The sequence below is a fragment of the Phyllobates terribilis genome, unplaced genomic scaffold (genome assembly GCF_046119375.1).
Source record: "Phyllobates terribilis strain yellow unplaced genomic scaffold, ASM4611937v1 Scaffold_4__5_contigs__length_816908805, whole genome shotgun sequence".
NCBI lineage: Eukaryota > Metazoa > Chordata > Amphibia > Anura > Dendrobatidae > Phyllobates > Phyllobates terribilis.
In genome coordinates, this window is record NW_027362764.1 from 721,577,576 (window position 1) to 721,588,536 (window position 10,961).

At 44.5% G+C, this 10,961-nt stretch overlaps 1 protein-coding gene across 2 annotated transcripts in view; it reads left to right on the forward strand.

Annotated features, from left to right (window-relative positions):
- The first annotated feature begins 6,992 nt into the window (after positions 1-6,992).
- The window catches only part of OXR1 (oxidation resistance 1), a 712,646-nt gene continuing 708,677 nt past the window's right edge, over positions 6,993-10,961 (forward strand). For both annotated transcript variants that reach the window (XM_073679762.1, XM_073679763.1), the window contains exon 1: positions 6,993-7,193. The gene's annotated coding sequence lies outside the window, so the exon portion shown is untranslated. The remainder of the gene's footprint in view (positions 7,194-10,961) is intronic.

Consider the following 10,961-nt stretch of genomic DNA (forward strand, 5'->3'; position numbering starts at 1 on the left):
AAAGTAATTGAGATCTAGCAGTCTGGAAAAGGTTATAAAGCCATTTCTAAACCTTTGGGACTCCAGCGAACTACAGTGAGAGCCATTATCCACAAATGGTGAAAATATGGAACAGTGGTGAACCTTCCCAGGAGTGGCAAGCTAACAAAATTACCCCAAGAGCACAGCAATGACTCATCCAAGAGGTCAAAAAAGACCCCACAACAACATCCAAAGAACTGCAGGCCTAAATTGCCTCAGTTAAGGTCAGTGTTCATGACTCCACTATAAGAAAGAGACTGGGCAAAAATGGCATGCATAGTAGAGTTCCAAGATGAAAACCACTGCTGAGCAAAAAGACAGTAAAGACTCATGTCAGCTTTGCCAGAAAACATCTTGATGATTGCCAAAACTTTTGAGAAAAAACTCTGTAGACTGATGAGACAAAATTTGAAATTTTGGGAAGATGTATGTCCCATTACACAGCATTTCAGAAAAGGAACATCATACCGACAGTAAAATATGGTGGTAGTAGGTAATGGTCTGGGACCATTTTGCGGCTTCAGGACCTGGAAGACTTGCTGTGGAAAATGGAACTATGAAGTCTACTATCCACCCAAAAATCCTGAAGGAGAATGTCCGGCCATCTGTTCATGACCTCAAGCTGAAGCGCACTTGGGTTATACAGCAGGACAATGATCCAAAACACACCAGCAAGTCCATCTCTGAATGGCTTAAGAAAGAAAAAATTAAGAGTTTGGCATGGCCTAGTCAAAGTCCTAACCTTAATCCGATTGAGATGCTGTGGCATTACCTTAAAAGGGCGGTTCATGCTCGGAAACCCTCCAATGTGGCTGAATTACAACAATTTTGCAAAGATGAGTGGCCAAAATTTCTTCAGAGTGTTGTAAAAGACTCATTGTCAGTTATCGCAAACATTTGATTGCAGTTGTTGTTGCTAAGGGCGGCCCAACCAGTCATTAGGTTTAGAGGGCAATAACTTTTTCACACAAAGTCCTGTAGATATGGATTTCTTATTCCCTTAATAATAAAGACCTTCATTTAATAACTGCATTTACTGTTTACTTGTGTTATCTTTGTCAAATATTTACATTTTTTTTTGTGATCTCAAACAAAGTATGACAAACGTGCAAAAGAATAAGAACTCAGGAAGGGAGCAAACACTTTTTCATACCACTGTATTATACCTGCAACAGTATAATGCTTCTCAACATAGAGCTGCAACAGTATAATGCCCCCCCCTCACAAAGACCTGCAAACAGAATAATGGTTCCCATATAGTCCTGCAAACAGTATAATGGCCCCCACATAGGCTTCCAAATAGTATAATGCTCCCCACAAAGCCCTGCAAATACTATAATGGCCCCCACATAGCCCTCCAAATAGTATAATCTCCCCACATATCTCTCCAAATAGTATAATGGCCCACATATTGCCCTCCAAATACTATAATGGCCTCCAAATAACCCTCCAAATAGTATAATGCCCCCCCCACATATCTATCCAAATAGTATAATGGCCCCCATATAGCCCTCCAAATAGTATAATGGCCCCACATAGACCTCCAAATAGTATAATGGCCCCAACATATCCCTGCAAATAGTATAATAGGCCTCACATAGTCCTCTAGTCCTCTATACAGTATAATGGGCCCCACACAGTCCTCCAAATAGTATTATGGGCCCCACATATTCCTCCATACAGTATAATGGGCCCAAGATAGTCCTCCGTACAACATTATGATCTCCACATAGTCCTCCATACAGTATTATGGGCCACATATGGTCCTTCACACAGTATTATGGAACCCATATAGTCTTCCATACAGTATTATGGGCCTCACATAATCCTCCATACAATATTATGGTAGCTATATAATCCTCTTTACAGTATTATGCGCCTCATATAGTCCTCCATGCAGTATTATGGGCCCCATATATTCCTCCATTCATTATTATAGGTCCCCTATAGTCCTACATACATTGTTATGGGTCCCATGTCGTTCTCCATACAGTATAATGGCCTACACATTAAAAATAAATAAACAAATACTCACCTCTCCCCTTTCCCCCGCTGCTCCAGTCTCTGCACTGAGTCTTCTGACCCTCTGCACTGCTCAGCACAGAGGGCGCGCTAAAGTAACGTCATTGCATCCTCTACACTGAGAAAGCTCGGATGCTGAGGGGGAATGATGGGTGAGGGAGCATCAGGTGACAGCTCCCTTTCCCATCATTGTTTTTAACTGTATTGGCATCCAGGAAGCCTATACAGTTGAAAGTACGATGCTGGATGGGAGCGATGCTGGGTGGGGGGGCGGTACTGGTGTTGGTACCGGGCCCCCCCCCCTGACTCATGGGCGGTATGGTCATTCTATGACCTAACTGTGCATAAAAGGGGTTGTCCAGGCTTGGGGTTTAAGTCTGTACGTACTTTAAATGGCTGCAGACATAAAGGGCATAGTGCATACTTCCAGCCACATTATGACTACATGTGTCCTGCCTTGCTCAATTCACTTGTATTGGCGAGGCCTCGCACATCTGGTCGGCATGTGATCCCATGTATGTAAATCGCATGCTTGCGGTCATGTGCCTGCCCACTACGGAAAATCCTGAAAGCATGCACTATGCGCACCGCGAGAAATTACAAGTTGTCACGCAAGGTGTGGGAAAGGCTAGTGCTACACAAAGGGAAGAGGGAAAGGGGGGAAGTGGAGACCTCCAAGGTTGATCTAGCGTCACCCTGTCTCCCTTAAAGTTCCTGTATTGGCTCTTCACCAATCACCACACGCGTACCTTGCCCAATCTTTCCCTGGCGTTTGGCTCAGACTAGGGAAGGGAGGAGATGAGCTCTAGTCAATCTCCACTAAACACTATAGAGAACAAGGAAGGACAAACAGGGGGAAATAGCTTAGCTTTAGACGACTCTAGAAAAATGCGCACACGTCCTGAAGCTCCAGAGAAGGCAAAGTACCGCTCTTACTAAAAGCCATCATAGGTAGCAATGAACTTCCACTAGAACACACCAGGTATTTATACACCCAGGCCAGGGAGTTAATTAGCCAGAGGGAGATAGCTGCTGGGTCCTAGAGACAGCCTCTAAGAAGATGTCTGTAATGCCAAACGTAGAGATCTCAGTCAACCAACTGCAGGGCGACTGTCTGTCACTTCTGACACACCCGTGACACAAGTCTGCAGTCACATATATTGACTGCAGACTTAGACCCCAAGCCTGGAAAACCCCATTAATGATAATGTGTTGTGAAAAAATGATTGATTTTTAAATAAGGTTTTTTTGTTAATTTTTTTTTTTTTTTTTTTATTATTTTTGCTTTTATATAATGAGCTGTATTAAAAAAAATCGTGCAATTTTCACACTGGCCACTTTATGTGAATCTCTTTAGGACGTGACATCATCCGTTGCTTTTTGAGACCATCTATTGGCCTCATATTACCAGAGAGCTTCTGTTTAAGTGATAATTTATTTCCTCAGGTCTGATAATAATCATGGCTGCATGTGGCTAGTGACATTGAATCCGACTGTCAATGTAATTTGGTTTACTGGTTGATTTTTTTTTACCTAAGGGGTCAATTAATTTATCACACTAAGCCGAGTAGGACTGATGAGAAATTTCCTTCAATAAAAAATCATGATTAAAAGATAGCACTTTCCCCCAATAGAAGATATTAGGAAAGGATCACATATATATATATATATATATATATATGTATATATATATATATATATGTATGTATAAACTCTCACTTAACTAGATCCACACTAGGAGTAACAAGGACAACACTCAGACCATAAAATATAAAATATAAGACCTGAGTCAACAAACCCAGGTTATATTATTGTTAGAAAATCTACGTTAAATACGAGTTATTAATACAAAATAAGAACACAGGGTAGCTCAAGGATTGGGACATACAGTAATCCATTGAAAGTGTAACAGTAGAAATGAATAAATATTATAATTAATATATAGGAAAATAAATAAGTGGCATATAGTGGCAATGCTACTTGGGCTTACTCGCAAGGTACAAAAATATAGTTCATAGCTATAAAAAACACAACAATTGTAGGGACAACCACAGATATTCAAAAGGCCCAATACAAAGAAAAAATAACATGCTTAACTGCTGTCTGGATTATGTGTCCTTGCTTAATGCACGTTTCGCCTTGCTTCATCGCTTCATCAGGGAGCCTGTGTGATGAAGCAGAGTGAAATATATATTAATATGTCTATTTTTGATAGCATTTTTCACTACACCTGCCTAAAATGTTTACACTGTACTATGTGTATATATGCTACATAGAGTTGAAACCAGAAGTTTACAGACACTATATAAAGACACATATGCATGTTTTTCTCAATATCTGACATGAAATCAGAATAAACCTTTCCTGTTTTAGGTCAGTTAGGATTACTATATTTTTTAATATTTGCCAAATGCCAGAATAATGAGAGAGAGAGAATGTTTTAAGGCATTTTTATTACTTACTGTAAAGTCAAAAGTTTACATACATTTCATTAGTATTTGGTACCATTGCCCTTAAACTGAATGACTTGGGTCAAACGTTTGGGATATCCTTCCACAAGCTTCTCACAATAGTTGGTTGGAATTTGGGCCCATTCCTCCAGACAAAACTGGTGTAACTGATCCAGGTTTGTAGGTCACCTTGCTGGCACCTGTCTTTTTAGCTTTGCCCATATATTTTCAATAGGATTGAGATCAGGGCTTTGTGATGGCTACTCCAAAACATTGACTTTGTTATCCTTCAACCACTTTGCTACCATTTTGGCAGTATGCTTCGGGTCATTGTCCATTTGGAAGACCCATTTACGCCCAAGCTTTATTTTCCTGGCTGATGTCTTGAGATGTTGCTTCAGCATTGCCACATAAACTTGTTTTCTCACGATGCCATCTATTTTGTGAAGTGCACCAGTCCCTCCTGCAGCAAGACAACCCCACAACATGATGCTGCCACCACTGTGTTTCACAGTTGAGATGGTGTTCTTAGGCTTCCAAGCTTCTCCCTTTTTCCTCCAAATGTAACGGTGATCATTATACCCAAAAAGTTCAATTTTTGTTTCATCAGACCAAAGAACATGTCTCCAAAAATGAATGTCTTTGTTCCTGTGTGCATTTGGAAACATTAATCTGGCTTTTTTATGTTTCTTTTGGAGTAATGGCTTCTTCCTGGCAGAGTGGCCTTTCAGCCCATGTTGATACAGTACTCGTTTCCCTGTGGTTATTGACACCATCTTACCATCTTCCGCCATCATCTTCACAGGGTCTTTTGCTTTTGTCCTTGGGTTGATATGCACTTGTTGGACCAAAGCACATTGATCTCTGGGACACAGAACCCATCTCCTTCCTGAGCGGTATGATGGCTGGACATTCCCATCTTTGTACTTGCATATAATTGTTAGTACAGATGAACGAGGCACCTTCAGGTATCTTGAAGTTGTACCCAAGGATGAGTCAGACTTGTGCAAGTCCACAATTCTCTTCCTGATATCTTGGCTGATTTCTTTAGACTTTCCCATGATGCTTTACAAACAAGCTGTGTGTTTCAGGTGTGCATTAAAATACATCCACAGGTGTGTCTCCAATTAACTCAGATGTTGCAAAAAATCCTATCAGAAGCTTACAAACACCTGACATCATCATATGAGCAGTCCAGAATTGTTTAAAGGCATAGTAACCTTAGTATATATAAACTTTTGACTTTGCAGTAAGTAATAAAAATGCCTTAAACGTTCTCTCTCTCATTATTCTGGCAATTGGCAAATATTAAAAATTATAGTTATCCTAATTGACCTAAAACAGGAAAGGTTTATTCTGATTTCATGTCAGATATTGAGAAAAACATGCATATGTGTCTTTTTATATAGTGTCTGTAAACTTCTGGTTTCAACTGTATATACATATATAAGTAATCATATTTACTGCTCTGCACAACAGAAACAAGTATTAAGAAATGAGGAGTCAACAATTATTGATCCCAGAGAATTGAGTAGTGAATATCTCCACAGATTGTGCCTTTTACACATCCTTCGCTGCAGGGGGCACGAGCAGGAAAATGTTTTCATTTCTCAGAATCTTTGTATAATGTTTGTCAAATTTTAATACAATGTAAAATATTGAGTAAACTTTCCAGATAATGATTTTAATTGATAACTTTCATTGTATTTTTCAGATTATTTTACAAAAGTGAACAATGTCTCCTCTAGCAATATCCTACTTTTATTCTTAGCTCTAGCTAATGCTGGGGCAGCATGGAAAGTGAAATAGAAGTTCAGTAATTTATTATGGAGTAAAGATCTGCATCTTTGCAAGTTTACCCTCCAAATGTAAGAGAGTTTGTCCAGTGTGTGATTGCAATGCTGTGCTACTCATCATTGTTTTAATGTAAATTGTAGCTCATCAAAGATGTATATTGCATGTACAGATGTATCAGTGCTCACACTATATTGCATTGTGCCTATAGTATTTACATAGGCGACCACTGACTTATTCTGTATAGAAGCCGATAAGCTAGTCAAAGATTGTAACAGCATGTTACAGTATTTAAGCAGAGTAGCGCACTGGCGTCATCTGTAACAGGGACCTATAAGGATTCTGTGTGCTGTCGTATAGCTGCATCATTATCATCAGCTTATACCTATATGATGCATTGGGCCACTGAGATGCCCAATATCAAACTAGTTTTTGGCAGTGGAACAGAGAATATTGCTCTGAAAGGAAGAACAAAGCAAAATGAACAAACAAAAAGAACAATATCTGACTCTATCCCCTTATTATAATTTCAACTGATCCTCCAAGGTAGCAAAAGGGTTAACCAGAAAACACAAACAATTTATTTAATCAGGTCACACCGGATACTCAAAGAAGCAGACAGGTTACTGTTTCTTTAAGCCCCAGCTGTTCCTTTTGCAGGTGCTATTTTTAGCTGCACTCCATGGTAGAATCCAGATTACCCCTCCTTGCTGCAATAGTCTTGGTAGTTCCCAGTCTGAGAAGGTCAGAAAACTGAGCATGTCTAGATGTGCTCTGTGGAGCCAGGATGCACTTGCTGATGATACAATATATCCAATGCAAAAGTCCTTGAGCAAAGCTGTCAATGTGCATTGCTGTGCTGAGCAGGCTGGGACTTCTTGGTGACATTCCTTCTGCTTCTTACCAGTAAGTTCCCCTTAACCTTTTATTGTGGTGAATTCATTGTGATGCAGCAGCTACAGAGTCTGGTGTGTATGGGACAGCTGCACTGTACTGGAAATGGCAGGGAGCTGAGCAGTGCTGACACTGAAGTGTGATGTAAGGGTGCTGTCCTGTCCCATGGTGCTGATGTGTGATGTCAGGGTGCTGTCCTGTCCCATGGTGCTGATGTGTGAGATCAGGGTGCTGTCCTGTCCCATGGTGCTGATGTGTGATGTCAGGGTGCTGTCCTGTCCCCTGGTGCTGATGTGTGATATCAGGGTGCTGTCCTGTCCCATGTTGCTGATGTGTGATGTCAGGGTGCTGTCCTGTCCCCTGGTGCTGATGTGTGATATCAGGGTGCAGTCCTGTCCCATGGTGCTGATGTGTGATATCAGGGTGCTGTCCTGTCTTCTGGTGCTGATGTGTGATATCAGGGTGCTGTCCTGTCCCCTGGTGCACATGTGTGATATCAGGGTGCTGTCCTGTCCCCTGGTGTTGATGTGTGATATCAGGGTGCTGTCCTGTCCCCTAGTGCTGATGTGCGATATCAGGGTGCTGTCCTGTCCCCTGGTGCTGATGTGTGATATCAGAGTGCTGTCCTGCCCCTGGTGCTGATGTGTGATACAAGGGTGCTGTCCTGTCCCCTGGTGCTGATGTGTGATATCAGAGTGCTGTCCTGCCTTCTGGTGCTGATGTGTGATATCAGGGGGCTGTCCTGTCCCCTGGTGCTGATGTGTGATATTAGGGTGCTGTCCTGTCCCCTGGTGCTGATGTCTGATATCAGGGTGCTGTCCTGTCCCATGGTGCTGAAGTGTGATATCAGGGTGCTGTCCTGTCCTATGGTGCTGATGTGTGATATCAGGGTGCTGTCCAGTCTTCTGGTGCTGATGTGTGATAAAATGGTGCTGTCCTGTCCCATGGTGCTGATGTGTGATGTCAGGGTGCTGTCCTGTCCCATGGTGCTGATGTGTGATATCAGGGTGCTGTCCTGTCCCATGGTGCTGATGTGTGATATCAGGGTGCTGTCCTGTCCCATGGTGCTGATGTGTGATATCAGGGTGCTGTCCTGTCCCATGGTGCTGATGTGTGATATCAGGGTGCTGTCCTGTCCCATCGTGCTGATGTGTGATATCAGGGTGCTTTCCTGTCCCCTGGTGCTGATGTGTGATATCAGGGTGCTGTCCTGTCCCATGGTGCTGATGTGTGATGTCAGGGTGCTGTCCTGTCCCCTGGTGCTGATGTGTGATATCAGGGTGCAGTCCTGTCCCATGGTGCTGATGTGTGATATCAGGGTGTTGTCCTATCCTCTGGTGCTGATGTGTGATATCAGAGTGCTGTCCTGTCCCCTGGTGCTGATGTCTGATATCAGGGTGCTGTCCTGTCCCATGGTGCTGATGTGTGATATCAGGGTGCTGTCCTGTCCCCTGGTGCTGATGTGTAACATTAGGGTACTGTCCTGTTCTCTGGTGCTGATGTGTGGTATCAGGATGCTGTCCTGTCCTCTGGTGCTGATGTGTGACATCAGGGTGCTGTTCTGTTCCCTGGTGCTGATGTCTGATATCAGGGTGCTGTCCTGTCCCCTGGTGCTGATATGTGATATGAGGGTGCTGTTCTGTCCCCTGCTGCAGATGTGTGATATCAGGGTGCTGTCCTGTCCCATGGTGCTGATGTGTGATATCAGGGTGCTGTCCTGTCCCCTGGTGCTGATGTGTGATATCAGGGTGCTGTCCTGTCCCCTGGTGCTGATGTGTAACATTAGGGTACTGTCCTGTTCTCTGGTGCTGATGTGTGGTATCAGGATGCTGTCCTGTCCTCTGGTGCTGATGTGTGACATCAGGGTGCTGTTCTGTTCCCTGGTGCTGATGTCTGATATCAGGGTGCTGTCCTGTCCCCTGGTGCTGATATGTGATATGAGGGTGCTGTTCTGTCCCCTGCTGCAGATGTGTGATATCAGGGTGCTGTCCTGTCCCATGGTGCTGATGTGTGATATCAGGGTGCTGTCCTGTCCCCTGGTGCAGATGTGTGATATCAGGGTGCTGTCCTGTCTCCTGGTTCTGATGTCTGATATCAGGGTGCTGTCCTGTCAACTGGTGTGATGTGTGTTATCAGGAAGCTGTCCTGTCCTCTGGTGCTGATGTGTAATACTAGGGTGCTGTCCTGTACTCTGGTGCTGATGTGTGAAATCAGGGTGCTGTCCTCTCCCCTGGTGCTGAGCTGTAACATCAGGGTGCTATCCTGCTCTCTGGTGCTAATGTGTGGTATCAGGGTGCTGTCCTGTTCTCTGGTGCTGATGTGTGATATCAGGGTGCTGTCCTGTCCCCTGGTGAGGATGTGTGTTATCAGGGTGCTGTCCTGTCCCCTGGTGCAGATGTGTGATATCAGGGTGCTGTCCTGTCCCCTGGTGCTGATGTATGATATCAGGGTGCTGTCCTGTCCTCTGGTGCTGATGTGTGATATCAGGGTGCTGTCCTGTCCCCTGGTGCTGATGTGTGATATCAGGGTGCTGTTCTGTCCCCTGGTGCAGATGCGTGATATCAGGGTGTTGTCCTGTCCCCTGGTGCTGATGTGTGAGATCAGGGTGCTGTCCTGTACTCTGGTGCTGATATGTGATATCAGGGTGCTGTCCTGTCCCATGGTGCTGACATGTGATATCAGAGTGCTGTACTGTCCCATGGTGCTGACGTGTGATTTCAGGGTGCTGTCCTGTACTCTGGTGCTGATGTGTGATATCAGGGTGCTGTCCTGTCCCATGGTGCTGACGCGTGATATCAAGGGTGCTGTCCTGTCCCATGGTGCTGACGTGTGATATCAGGGTGCTGACTTGTGATATCAGGGTGCTGTTCTGTCCCCTGGTGCTGATGTGTGATATCAGGGTGCTGTTCTGTCCTCTGGTGCTGATGTGTGATATCAGGGTGCTGTCCTGTCCTCTGATACTGATGTGTGATATCAGGGTGCTGTCCTGTCCCCTGGTGCTGATGTGTAACATTAGGGTGCTGTCCTGTTCTCTGGTGCTGATGTGTGGTATGAGGAAGCTGTCCTGTCCTCTGGTGCTGATGTGTGGTATGAGGAAGCTGTCCTGTCCTCTGGTGCTGATGTGTGACATCAGGGTGCTGTCCTGTTCCCTGGTGCTGATGTCTGATATCAGGGTGCTGTCCTGTCCCCTGGTGCTGATGTGTGGTATGAGGAAGCTGTCCTGTCCTCTGGTGCTGATGTGTGACATCAGGGTGCTGTCCTGTTCCCTGGTGCTGATGTGTGATATCAGGGAGCAGTCTTGTCCCCTGGTGCTGATGTGTGATATCAGGGTGCTGTCCCGTCCCCTGGTGCTGATCTATGATATCAGGTTGCTGTCCTGTCCTCTGGTGCTGATGTGTGATATCAGGGTGCTGTCTTGTACTCTGGTGCTGATGTGTGATATCAGGGTGCTCTCCTGTACTCTGGTGCTGATGTGTGATATCAGTGTGCTGTCCTGTCCCATGGTGCTGACGTGTGATATCAGAGTGCTGTCCTGTCCCATGGTGCTGACGTGTGATATCAGGGTGCTGACGTGTGATATCAGGGTTCTGTTATGTCCCCTGGTACTGATGTGTGATATCAGGGTGCTGTCCTGTCCTCTGGTGCTGATGTCTGATATTATGGAGCTGCCCACTCCCCTGGTGCTGATGTGTGATATCAGGGTGCTGTCCTGTCCCCTGGTGCAGATGTGTGATATCAGGGTGCTGTCCTGTCCCCTGGTGCTGATGTATGATATCAGGG